General features: G+C 34.5%; 1 pseudogene across 1 annotated transcript; it reads right to left on the bottom strand.

Annotated features, from left to right (window-relative positions):
* Window positions 1-1800: 1800 nt before the first annotated feature.
* LOC144563651 (ABC transporter C family member 14-like) lies at window positions 1801-14537 on the bottom strand (annotated as a pseudogene). Its single transcript, XR_013514384.1, has 18 exons — window positions 13267-14537; window positions 12671-12786; window positions 9750-10239; window positions 9180-9266; window positions 8139-8487; window positions 7792-7943; window positions 7273-7567; window positions 7011-7074; window positions 6255-6293; window positions 5964-6013; window positions 5571-5652; window positions 5357-5423; window positions 4804-4858; window positions 3997-4157; window positions 3453-3758; window positions 2958-3021; window positions 2423-2662; window positions 1801-2049 (listed from the first exon to the last, which is right to left on the bottom strand). The product of XR_013514384.1 is annotated as an ABC transporter C family member 14-like (transcript).
* Window positions 14538-14740: the final 203 nt, after the last annotated feature.

The following is a 14740-nucleotide window of genomic DNA, read 5'->3' on the forward strand; positions in this document are numbered from 1 at the left end:
ATGATTCAGGAAAGAAAGGCAGAATAACCAGCCCTTTTAGTGTGGAGTATTGTAAACCATTATCACAAAAAAAAAAAATTTTGTAGTTAAAACAAGTAGCCTCTTTTGTAGATTTTTAGGTGATGGTTTGTGTATATTTTGGTTATAGAAACAAGTTATTTATAATAATGTGGTTGCAATCCCTTTTGGTCTTATGTTACAAGGAAAACTTGAATTTACTATAATGATTAATGGTAATTAAAATGTTACTCTTCATGTTTTATTGTGTTGTTGTTCTTATTATGTTCCAATGTGTAATGTAAAATATTTATTGGTTGCTACTAGGTTGGCACCAAATTGGTATGGGATAAATTATAGAAATTAGGCATGCTAATATATTGATGGAACGATAATTTTTTGCATCGAAAAATCCATACAAATATGAGGTAATACATTCCATGAAAAAGGTTCAAATGATATCCTTGCATATAACCTGGTGGGGCCCACTTTCTCTACCCATGCAATTAATTAGTTTATTTGCCTTGCTAATAACCATGTAGGACCCACATTCTATACCCTTAGAATTACTCACTTCTCTATCATTGCCAATACTAAATAGGGCCCACACTATATCCTTGCATATACCACTTGTAGGTGGCATGTATACTTATTACATAGGCATGCTCATGTAAAAAGTATTAGAAAAGTTATTACACAAATAACCCATGTAAAAAGTCTGAAATTGGATATTTGCATGAAAGCTTGTAACAAAGGTACTTGTTACATGGGTAACTCCCATTTAACTGCAATTTTTCGGACTTGTTGCAAGGGTGTTCCCATACAACAAGCAAAATCTTATCCATGTAATGAACCCATATTCTAGTAGTATGGTACCCATTACCGATATAAGGAAATTTATTTTTCTATCAATAATGCTTACCATACTGATGAATGTCAGGAGCTCTTCTTGTAGCGTGCATATGTTGTGTACTAAAGGAAGTGTTTAAAATATATATATATATATATATATATATATATATATATATAATTGGCTAGTTCCCAATTTGCTAGCCATAATATCCAAAATATGCATACATAATTTAAAATGCATTACTATCTCAAAGCAACATAAATTTGAAAACATTACATAATATACTTAGCAATTTGGGTCCAATCATATAGCTGTCAAGGCATATTAGGTACCTAGCTTGATTTAAGTAATTTGGATATAATTGGGTAAAGAAATCCAGCCACTGTAATTTAGAAAGTAGCCCAACGGCTAGTTGGACATGAGCCTATAAAAGCTGACGTACATACCATGTAATAATCAGAAAACAATAGAATAAAAATATGTTGTTCATCATTTCTCAATTTCTCCTCTTATAAATTTCAACAGTTACCGCAATGTGTATTCTTCTGTCCACTTACGGTCTAGACAGAAAGAGAAAATTAATTCCATTATTATTGTTTGGTTGGATATTTAATGAAGGTCATTCTTAATTTTAACATCGTTTAATCTCTTGAAATTTATATTTTGTTGTTCTTTTAATTTGGAGATTACGAAAAATATGGTTAGTTGCAACTAATTATTTTTTTCATTTTCCTTTTCATCTTTTCACCTCCCTTCAGTGAACCAAACATGATGTTGATACAGAGAAGTTTCAACAATTACAAAGATAATTACTACAATATATCTGAGTAACAGCCTAGACATATATACGGCTTTTGTGCTTCATCCAAATGTTGCTACATTTCTTAATTTATATCTCATAAATTGCACATGAAAGTTATCTAGCTAGGCTTAACAAAAACTCGTGGTTCTATCATTATTTATATTGCTTGAACAGGAAAAACTACAAAATAATATCCCTTCATAATTAATCCATTCATCTTCAACAAAAAATTGACTTTTGTTGTTAGGGTTCTCTAGAAAAAATTTAGCAATAATAACCGAATAAGTGTGGGTCGATTATAAATCAGACGAGCGGTTTGCATACTCTTGAACAAGTGCTCTGAACATTGATGGCCGTTCAATAAGATTGGAAGGCGAGTCAAATTCCTTAGCTAGTCCTGTTGACACAAATAAATTAGAAAGAAGCCCAAAAAGGATTAGGCAACAATTAAACTGTTTTAAACCATATTTGCATATCTTAATACCTTGATTATTTGTTATATATGTAATACAACAACAACCTGTCTCTTACAACATATATAAATGCCCTAGTTTAAAGCATTTTATTCCAATGTAGAACTACATGTTAAGCAAGTCGGTGAGAGCGGATAGAGATGAGAGAGAAACAAGGGTAGCATATGCAGTATTGGGTTCTGGAAAAAACCCAGATATCCACTCCGTTTTTAAGATGTTTGAAAAAAGAAAAAATGTTAAGAAGGTCAGAAAAAAGCAAACAGGAAAGTGTAAATGAAATGACTAATGAGGACATACCGGCATCTATGACGAGGACCCGGTCACAATCCATCACAGTGGGTATCCTATGAGCAATGCTGATGATGGTGCAAGATGTGAAATCTTCGCGTATGATTTTCTGTATCACAGCATCAGTTTGAGAATCTACAGACGCTGTTGCCTCATCCATGAAGAGAATTTTGCTGCGCTTGAGCATGACACGACCAAGGCACATGAGCTGACGCTGGCCCACACTCCAGTTCTCTCCATTGTCCGTAACTAAAATCAATATGAAAAGGAAAATAAATAAACTCTTGAATTATTTTTACCTCGATCATCCCTCATTGTTCTTATCATTGCAATTGAAATAAATTACTTAAAACTCTTGAAATTACACACCAAATAGAAAATAGTGCTTAATATTGGTCAAGCTGGTGGTCAAACCTGTAAATATAGCATGCCAGTTGGTAGTACTGGTAATAACTATTAAATATGTGGAAATCAAATCTTCTGTAGTGACCTTTCTGGATTGCAGGCTACGATCGTATAATAATGTGAAAAACGTATATAGTACCTAATGAATCAAGCTTTTCAGGCTTGGAAGTAACCAAATCCTTCAGCTGGCACCGCTCAAGGGCCTAAAGTAATGTGAAAATAGCTTCAGTTCAGTAAACAACAGTAAAATAAGAAGATTCAGGACAGAGATATGTCTAGACTATAACGGTTAACAACAACCTCAGCTCAAACAAACATGGCTTGTAATTATATTTTCTTCTTATTGTACTGTTGTTTGTGTTATATGCTTACTTAGGTTCTATGAATCAGAGGGATCATTCTGGAGGTACAATTGTGATTTGTGAAGGTTTCGTCAATAGAACAGAAAATCAATCATGACTTTCGAGGTACAAATGAACAAGTAGGTATCTAGCTACCACAACTGCACCATCATGCATCCATGAAAACATAAAATAAGAATATGAGTATATGACACCAATTTTCAGACACTTTGACACTGACAACCGCTGTCAGTATTTTTCACAAAAAAAAAAAGAGAGTATATGACACCAACCTGCCATATATCATCATCTGAATATTGCTCAAGAGGATCAACATTACTCCTAATAGTCCCTTCGAAGAGCACAGGCTCCTGAGGAATTATTCCAAATCGAGACCTCAGATTATGAAGGCCCAGAGTGTGAATGTCAACTCCATCAATTATTATTTTCCCTTCTGACGGCTCCACAATTCTAAACAAAGCTTGTATCAATGTGGATTTACCGCTGCCAGTACGGCCAACGACTCCTATCTTCTGGCCTCCATAGATGCTTAGTGTGATACCCTTCAAAACTAAAGGAGTGTTTGGTCGATACCTCACCTGAAAAGAGCCAACATTAAGGAGAGAACTAGGCATGAGCAAGCACTTTTTGCCTTTTTTCAGACTTGAGCAAAATAAAATGGTTCTTGATCCACAGATTGTATTAGTCACACACATTTAAAAGATAATTTATTAAACATATTTCATATCTTTAAAGAGACAAATAGTAGGAAACTATTATCCAACACAGTAACAATGCACAATGCAAAATAGGCAAACAAAAAAATAGCAACGTAACCTTTAGGTCAATTATATCAATATTTCCCTTGTTGGGCCAATCTGGCGAGGGAAGGCAATCTGGGATTAGCCATTCAGCCTCAGAATGAATGTTACTGAACTGTTTTATCCTCTCAACTGACACCATTTTATTCTCTACCAAGCAGCTGCTCCATATGGTCACTAGTGGAGAATATAGAATTAGTGTCAGCTGTTTTTTGAGGATTAGTGTCGGACTACAGGCGACACTAATCGGACTGATACTAATACTTACAAACGACCGACACTAAAGATTAAGCATTTGTGTCGGCTCGTTATTAATAAACCGACACTAATTAGTATTAGTGTCGGACTATTAATAAAAAGCCGACACTAATACTAATTAGTATTAGTGTCGGACTATTAATAAAAAGCCGACACTAATACTAATTAGTGTCGGCTAAATATTTATAATCTGACACTAATACTAATTAGTGTCGGTTTATTAATAATGAACCGACACCAAATCAATATACCGACTGACTTTTATTAATTGACAGCTTCATGTATTAGTGTCGGCCAACTTGTAATACTTTTTAGTATCGGACTATAACAAAAGACCCGACACTAATTTTTTATTTTTTTTTAAAAAAAAAAATTTATGATTTAGCCAGTTACCATATTTTTTGCTAGCCTATATAAAAAGATCAAATAATACATCCTAAATTAAACATTCTAAATAACACATTCTAAAATTAAGCATGTTAATTACAAAGTTCACCAAATAGTACAAAATAACACATCCTAAATTGATTTACTTTTCACTCCTAATACTTCGAAAAAAATTTACTCGACAATGTTCGCATGTATTCGATGTTTGTTCCGGTGTACTCTTTGGGAAAGTGCTGCATTTTTTAAATGATAAAAGATCAAAATTTCATATTTTGAAGCAAGATAAATTAATTATGCATACTTTTGCAAAAAAAAAAAAAATATATGCATACCGTGAGGTTCGGAAAAATATCAAGGAATCGAGTTATTATGTCATACACAAATAACATGACATAATATCCACATTCTCAACCTCCAACTTGTTGTGGGCACTGCATTAAAAAAAAAAAATCAAATTAGGACATTTTATATGAATTATTCACGTCATGTCTTTTCCATTGAACAAATTTGAATTAATTACAATTTAGTCCTAAAAAATCAATTGTGATTCAATTGTAATTCAAAAATTTGAACATTAGAATCAAAATAACATGTTCTGTTATTCCTTGTCTGATACTTCCAAGAAATAACAGAAGATTTATTTCCTAAAAGAGGTGCCAGCAGTTTAACCATACAAAAACAGAGCTGCTTTAGCAACTTTATTTTGAATCACAAAAACAGAGCTGCTTTACCTTAACATTTGAACGCTTCCACCTAGTTTTTCCAGGTCCTCCGGTACATGAATCCATTAGGAATGAGCTGTTAGAAAAGAATTCAATTATGAGAGCGCATAAATTCGATGCTTTGTGGATTGCACGAGAATTTGAAGAGAAATTTGATAAAATGCCCTTCTTTCCAAAATGATCAAACAAAATACTCATTCTCTAAAATTATTGACAAAATGACCTTGTGGCCCCAGTTCTCCCCTCATTATCCCTCCCTTCCACTTCTTCTAAGTTATTCCCTTCCTTTCTTTTCTTTTTTCTCCCTCCCACAATATAAAAAACGAAAATAATAAGACTTGAAATTAAAATTGAATTAGGTCATTTTCATACGGGCATCATCAAATATAATATATGAATTGTTTGCAATACAATGCGTTTAATTCGCAGAAGCTCCCAATTTTAAGCAGCAATATATTTCAACAATAATCCCGAAATCCCAGTAAGAGACCAAGCATTATCTCAGTTAAATAAGATTAATAAACATTGAGGATTTTTACACTGTAACCCTTTAGGAAATAAAAACTTTAATTTTGATTTACCTCAAGAAGAAAACATGCAATCTATAGCTGGTCACCTGCTGCAATTCCAACCTCAACCTTAGCATGAATTCGAGCACTGGGACACCTAATACATAAATATGACATGTACCGATAATCATTAAATTATAATGAAATCAAAAGACTTGAATTTTCAAAGGAAAATGGCTACAACTAACTGGTATGGCTACAAAATCATAGCGCTTTCTCAAATGGGTATTACTTGCAGTCTTTTACTGATTACCCCCATTTTTACATTCTTACCAGGAAAAAAAATCAGAAACGCACTAAGACAGTAAAGGGATAGCCAGTAAGTATGAAAACTTTACCTCGGTCTACTGCATTTCACAAACAGCTGAAGTTCATCGCTTTACTCAAAAAGACCATACACTTCAGACTCATTACTCGGAAAACACCCTAGAAATCAAAAGGAGTAATGTTTAAAACAAAAAATTGAAGGAGTACAAGAATTTAATGTAGACAAATTAATTAATTGGGGCTACTAATTACCTTGTAACAACTGAAGCAGCGATCAGCGGCGGGATGGCTGAGCGGCGAGAGGGATGAGCGGCGGATGGCTGAGCGGCGGGAGGGATGAGCGACGGGAGAGATGAGCGGCGGGAGAGAGAGCAATGACAGATAGAGGCACGTTTTGATGAGTGATGACAGGCGGGAGAGAGAGAGAGAGAGAGAGAGAGAGTGAGAGCGATGACAGGCAGTGGGTTTTGAAAAACCCTAAAGGGAGAGAGAGATCGGGTTTATGCGCGAAAATGAAAATGAAAGAGAGGCACGGGACTGAAAATGGAAATGGTTCCCAACAATTAGTGTCGGCTGTTTATAAAAAGCTGACACTAATATTTAGTGTCGGCTGTTTATAAACAGCTGACACTAATACTTAACAATTAGTATCAGTTGTTTATAAACAGCCGATACTAAATTATTAGTGTCAGTTGTTTATAAACAGCCGACACTAATTGTTCGGTATTAGTGTCAGCTTTTTATAAACAGCCGACACTAAACTATTAGTGTCAGATGTTTACGTTTAGCCGACACTAATGAGGCGACACTAATTGTGCATTCTCCACTAGTGGGTCCAGAATAATACTGAGTTGAGAGAGAGCCCATATGAGAGAGACAGCCCCACCCATTCTACAACACCATTGAGCAAATAATTAATACAAAAGAAAAACTAAATACAATCATCAAACCTATTCTTAAGAATAAATTTTGCAGTTAGACCTTAATTCAATATAGCTTTGCCTCATTAACTCTGAATTGCATAATCAATCAATTTAAATATTTTATCAGATTTTAACCTTTATTCTAGGATTAATCAGTAGAAGGTACCTGGTTTAATAAAACCACTTGGTAAAGTAACCATGAGCAAAGCTGTGAAACAAAGGACAAAACTCCCAATCAACTCCAGACGGAATCCGAACCACTCATTTGCACCATTGTTATGGAAAGCCATGCGTAGACTTGAGTTGACACGGTTGAGGTTTTCTTTGGAGAAGATATCTCCTTTCTGGAAGCATCTGATGGTGGTGACTCCTTGGATGGTCTCTGAAAAATGATGGATTACTGGTGCCTTTGTGATGGACTCAAGCCTTGTTAATTCCCTTGATGTTGCAAGATAGTAACCCTAAAAATAAATATAAGCAACTATATTATTTTGTTATAGGAATTTATTTAGTAGTATATTTTGTTGTTTCTGTGTTGTCTTTATTGGTTTATTTGTTGCCGTTGTTTTTATATTATCTTTTATTATTATGAGGCTACAAAATTCCAATAGGCTACTGATATCAAAATTCCTATATTTACCATTAATATGTTCACAAAAGTACTAAAAGCAAATGGTACTCATACCCGGTACCAGATGTTCAAGAACAATAGTGGAATAATTGCATAAACCTCAATGAAAATTGTTGGTTGTAAGGAGCTTGTAATCTCGCCTGACATCTCATATGCTAGCCAATAGTCACTGGCCATGAGGGAGCATTGCATTATAATAGTGACACCTAGCGGAATGAAAAAACATACTTAAATTTATCCATTTGCCGAACGTTATAATGAAATTTATTTAACATTGTAATAGCAGGGTGGTCCTCAATTGAATCCCTGCAGATTTCATGTCAATGGTATTTATTAATTGTTTGGTGTACAGAATAATGTATCAAGGGGATTGTATAAAATAAAACTAGAAAAATCAGTACCTAGCACGACCAATGGTCCCCACCATCCCCACCCCTCAGTCATATACATCTGATATATTTTAAAACTGACATGACCAGTTTCTCGCTCCTCCTCCTTGATAAGCCGTGAGGAGGCAACTTTCTTCTTCACCTCACCATTCAAATTTGCTGGATTGTTTTTAGGGGATAGGGATGGATTGTGGTTGTTATTGGTTGTAGAGGTTGGTGTGATTTCTTGTGCTGTGTGGCTAGAGTGTTCAACCAACTCCATGGAGTTATCATGTGCTGCTACAAGAGCAGCAAAATCCGTGCCATATTGGACAAGTTCATTATACTTCCCTGATTGTACGATTGTTCCTTCCTTCATTACCTTTATTTATTTCCAATTGGAAATTTAATTTTTAGTGTTGTGCTACTTGGTATTCAATTTAGGCTTAGGGTACTCTGCATAAATCAAGTTACTAAAGCTACTGAACCAATACGGATTTATAATTCTATTTAGGCCAAAATCTGAATACTGTACAACTCCAGTGCCAAATTGTCAATACTACAATGGCCATTATGTAAAAACAATATATGTAGGGGTGAAAATGGAGCGGATACTATCCGATCCGTATTCAATCCATCTTCAAAAAATTAGAAAGGATATCCTTATCAGAATATCCGTGTGGATACGGATGTAGATACTGATATGGTTTTAAATTTTAATTATTTGTATCCGAATAGTAGATATATACCATATAGTTTAATATATATTATAAAAAATTCACCTTATTCACCATTGTAATTAGATAAAGAATATGAACTTTAGTATTTTTAAATAAATATCTGATCCGATCCGCATATGTATCCATATCCATGTAATATGTGATCCTTATACGCATCCAAAAAATAAAACGGATACAGATATGGGTTTACCACTATCCACTCTGTATCCGATCCGTTTTCACCCCTGAATATATATATGTAGTTTCCTGTTCATTGGAATGAAAGCTGTACCAGTTTGTTGAAAAGAGAAAAAAAAAAACAATTTTAAAGATCATATATTAGTACTGTACTTACAAAGATAGCATCAGCGTTGTGCAAGAAATCCACTTGGTGGGTTACCAGGACTATGGTCTTATCCTTCAATGCACCTCGTATACATTCCTAGCAAAATATTTATAAAACAAAACAGGAATTAAAAATAATTATTAGGTTGTAAAGCATAAATTTCATACAGATTCGATATTCGAACACAAATTTAAGGAATTTGATAAGCGAGAAAATGAAGGAAATGATATTCCGTATTGGCAAAGACTAGTTTTACATTAAACTGATATGGCTATGTTATTATTACCAGTAATACCCAGCACCTATATCAAAGAAATAGAGAATGGTAGTGTCCCAAAATCAATGATATCCTCATTCTTTGAACTAACTGGACTGTTTCATGATCTAAAATTGGAATAATGTTTTGAAAGACTACCCAAATACTGATATGTGTAACGGATCGTTGATTTATAAATAAAAGCCCATACAAATCCACAGTTTAGTCCTAAAAGCCAATACAAATCTAAATTTGAATAAGAAAAATTGAGCTAAATATAGAAAAAGAAATAAATTAACCCCAGGCCAGAGAAATAGAAGTACCTTGAAGATCTCAGAGCCAGTTTGAGCATCGACAGCGCTGAAGACATCATCAAGGAGGTACAAGTCGCAGTCTTGATACACAGCATGTGCCAGCTGAATTCTTTGTTTCTGACCGCCACTAAGGTTTATACCTGTAAAATAAAGTAATAAATGTTGTAAATTATTTTCATAGAATCCAATGAAGGGTTCCTGGTGCCCCCCTACTATATAAGTGAATACTAGGCTGGCATCAAGGTACACTCCTAAAAGAACACAAGTACCGAACACTAATGCCGATATCACTATAGGTGCACTCCACAAGACAATAATGTTGCCTGAAATGGAAATCATGAATTTTGAGAGCCACTTGAACTCCTGGTCACGGAACCGATAAATGCAACGGTTAAAGTGCATCTCCCATGCCTGAAATTTGATGACACGCATGTAATTCAGCATCTCGGCCATTGCCTTCATGTGCTTATCTCGCATCTCCATAAGAGCTCCTTGGAACCTGCAGAGAAACCATAAGATAATTTAACTAAGACGAATTTTTGTTGCCAATTAATTATTCACTACCACCATACATGCATGTTGTATTTGTTTCTTCGATCAAAATATCATTCAGCTTCAATAGACAGGCAATTGGACAATGTTTGCATTTCCATGAATTGTAGGGGTTCATTTGTAAATGTGGTAACATAAGTCGAAATGAAGCTTCCATTGGATAGCATGCCCTTTTTTTTAATATGTTCGTTTTTTTAAACTTGGATTATTGGATATAATATATAAATTGTTACATATACCATAGAAGTCAAATTGTCGAAATTAGGACCTTGCATGGTCGCAGAGCGGCGTACATAAATATATACTAGCTAGACATACATACATACATACATACATACATACATATATATATAGATGGGCTATGGTGCATTGCAATGCATGGAGGGGTTTGTGCATTGGACCATAAATCTAAAATTAAAAATTCAAATGACTAATCCAAACCGTTCATCTTGTTCTCCATATTAATATGTGCTTGGAGACCAAATTTTACATTTTTCTGAATTTTTTTATTATTTATTAAGTATTTTACAATTTTGCGTAATAACTACGTTCATTAATGTGTACGAAATGGGTCGGAAGATGGACATTAACTTAACGTGTTCCACATGGCTTGGATTGAAGCATTTTCATACTCTTATTAATTATGTTAACGAATTTTTTTACACTTACTCGTACCCTCGTTTTATCATATATGCATGGTGTGTATCGGCAGGGCCGGTCCTAAAGATTTTGGGGCCCGGGGCGGAAGAAATTTTTGGACCCTTTATATATACCCGTGTTGTAAAAAACGGGCTTAACGGCCTATTATATGCATGTTTAATTGTTAATGGCTGTCAACAGTTATGAATACACTTATCGAAAGTCTATTAGTGAATTTTTCCAATTAATTGGCCGGTTATTCTCGATTATTCCCAATTATTTCGTTTATTCTCGTTTGATCGTCCGTTTATTCCCATTTATTTTCGTTTATTCCAGTGATTATTTATTTTTACATTATTTTTTTCTGTAACTGTGTGATAATAAGTTTCATAAACATGTATTGCAATTTTATTTGTGCTTGGCTATACATTCAATTTTTGTATATATGTTTTGTCTTCTTACTTATTTTGAATTAATTGATTAATTCCTCTATTATATATATATCATATATTTTTCTTACTTACTGATGTAATTTTTTCAATTAGTACATCATGTTCATATATTAAATTAAGTTGTTATTACAAACTAACTTTAGTGATTTTATGTTGGAATGTTTCATGTCTTTCAAATAATATATTGTTAGTGTTTGAAAATGCTTAATTCTCAAATTTATTTTTTAATTAAATAAATGTGTTACTTACACATGTAAAGTGCGTGTGTATTGTTAAGCGTAGTTTCATGTTATAATAATAGAACTAAGTTAAATTAAGTTTATTTGATAAGTTTGATGAGTTAAATAATTTTTTTTTTTAATAAATTATGAATATATACACATAATTTTAATGAAAATACAAAATTGTCCGCATAATTCTGATTAATCGGCTGCAGACCGATTAATTACTTGACAGTATCTCGTTCGTTCAACAAGCGCATACCGTTATTTACAATACTGATATACACAATTTTTTATTGATATGTAAATAGATCATACCTATTTATAGAAAAGTTTGAACTCTTTGAATATTCAAAGTTTGGACTCTAATATTTTATTTATTTTTAATATATACAGATTAATTTTTTCTAATATATGCAAAATATTTTTGTTTCTTTTGGGGCCCCATAAATCTTGGGGCCCGGGGCGGTCGCCCTGGCTGCCCAGCACCAGGGCCGGCCCTGTGTATCGGGTAAACGGGTAAGTAATGTAAACTTTAAGCAGATCAACATAAAAGTAAAATTGTAATTAGTTAAAAAAAAAAAAAAAAAACAGGAGTTAGGCAGAGGCAGACCAACTGCATGTACCCCTCCCAGTCTACAATAACTACTGCATTTACTCTCCATTAAATTTTGAGCAGAAATTAATTGATTAACGGATCCAGATCCAGATTTCAAAGAAGAAAACACAACTAATGTACCAAAAAAAAAAAACCCTGCCTTCACTCATAAATAGTTTGATCCCAATAAAAATGTACCAAAAGAAAAAACCCTGCCTTCACTCACAATTAATGTACCAAACTAGCTAGGACCATGTTCCCATATATATATCTTTCTTTTTGTGCAACTCACTAGCTAGTACATATGACAAAAAACATATTTAATTTGTGCCTTCACTCGTAAATAGTTTGATCCCAATAAATTAAAAATGACAAAATTTTCAATGACAACGTACTAATTAATTTCTCCTTTCAATTAACAACATTAGCAAAAGCATTCACATTTAAGAAACTTAATTTGGGACGTACTGGTTATTTCTACGGGAGCCGATGAGGAGGAATATCATGACCCCAGCGACTCCGAATAACGCGGAAGTGACCGATGGGCCGAGATATGTGTAGAGCAGTCCAAGTGCTACAAAAACCTATATATATATATTGAGGAAACAATTAATTGTGAATAGAAATTTAAAATAAATGTATTAAGGAAATACTGAAATAAATTACAAGAACAAGAGTACTTTGTTAACAATTGATGAAGCATTATTATGTCCAACAAATCAATATAATAAATTATAAATCCTTCTCTATAATTAATATATCATTAGTGGACTTTCTGGTTATGCAGAAATAATGTCAGCCATGCACATTGCCAACAAACATGAGACGGATAATTAAATTGAAATACAAGTGCCTGTATATATTTTATTGGTTTAGTACTTGGTACCACAACAATTTTTATTAACACAGCGACTTTTCTTTTACAATCAGCTATAGGATAGTAAGTACGGGTTTTTTTTAATCAACCAAGTTTGAAACCCAAATTTTCAATTATCAAATATAAAAAAAGTTCATTAATAAATCGTTCCAAAGAAAATAAAACTAACTATGGCAACAAATCAAACCTGGAATGGCATGAGCCAGAGATAGTTTATCTGCAACATCATGTTAGCCAATTGTTGTGCATCGACGGCCATATAATTCACAATCATTCCGACACCATGCGATTGTCATGCTGCAGACGACAATTTAAGCCCTTTCTGATACAATGCAGTAATTAGTGAATTCCTGATCAACATGCCAAGCTTCTGGCAATGAAAATTGAACTGGTGTGACAATAGTGACTCGGTAGCTTTTGCAGCTAACAATGTCAACACTAGGTAAAGCCCCTCAAGTGTATCCCTTGTACCGACGTCTGAAGTATAATTCACAAATGATTGAATCAGGAGAGGGCCCACATACATCACACCCAATCTTACTAATGCCAACATTGCATTGAAGAGAAAATGGGACGAAAGAGAGTCTTCCGGACCGGGTGGTCTGACCTGAGAGCACCCTCGGGCCAATTGGATCGAAATAGTTCTTGCATTCGCTCGGAACTATGAGTTGGTGCCAGTGAGGGCACGTCATCTAGGTTCAGTGCCGATCGGTAGCCTTTTTTTATCAGCGGGTTCATCCATCCCCATGTTACTCGTGACAAGAATGAAGCATTCGCATAGAGTGTCACAGTGCCGGTTGGATTTGATCCAGGTTCAGCCTTGGCCTCGGACTCGGTTGGATTCGGTTCACATGCGACAATACCGGTTGAGCCGGTTATCGCAACAAATAGCAGTGGGGCTGATATTACTAGTGTTACAAGTGCAAGGATATCATTGGGTAAAATTGATGAACTGGAGGCGAGCCTTATGATGGATGAAATGGAGAAAAGCAAGGTAAGGGCAAAATTGGAAATCCAGAAGAGACGAATAGAAATTGGGTATTTGGTGGTACTAAACCGTTTCTGAAGGCTAATTAAAGCAGTGGAAATCAAATAAGACAGAGACTGAAGGGCTAAGAAAATAGTTTTGGACAAACTATATTTGTAAATTATGGAGACGACAAGAAGGACAACAAAAAAAATGGTAAGGAAGGAAGACATCAGGAGGGCAATGTAAAAGGGAAGCGTGGCACCTGCCAAAGCATGATTGGCTTCCGTGTTTCCTCTGGCATGGCGAAGAAGGATATTTTTGAGAGAGAAACTAACAAGGAGGGTCAAAATGAAAACCGCATCAACAACAGATACTATAAGGGTTTGTGGGCATGGCCAAAGAAAGATGAAATCAAACCATTGCGATAGAGAATGGATTGAATTTTGCAAAGGATTGTAACTAAAGGAGGTAAGCCAAGATGTCGTCATGGTAGGAAAATATCGTGGACTTGGAGGTAAAATCGACGTCAAAAATGCCAATTCAAGCTACGTTTTTTCTTTTTCTTTTTTTATTGCTGATGATTCATCAGGCGTCCTGCAAAACGAGAAGTATGAATAAATCCCCATGGAGTGGAATTAATATTGAGATCATCATTAAGAGGAGAAACAACGAAAGTTAACATGGTAAATAA

This window comes from Carex rostrata, chromosome 12, assembly GCF_964058835.1.
Source record: "Carex rostrata chromosome 12, lpCarRost1.2, whole genome shotgun sequence".
Taxonomy (NCBI): Eukaryota; Viridiplantae; Streptophyta; class Magnoliopsida; order Poales; family Cyperaceae; genus Carex; species Carex rostrata.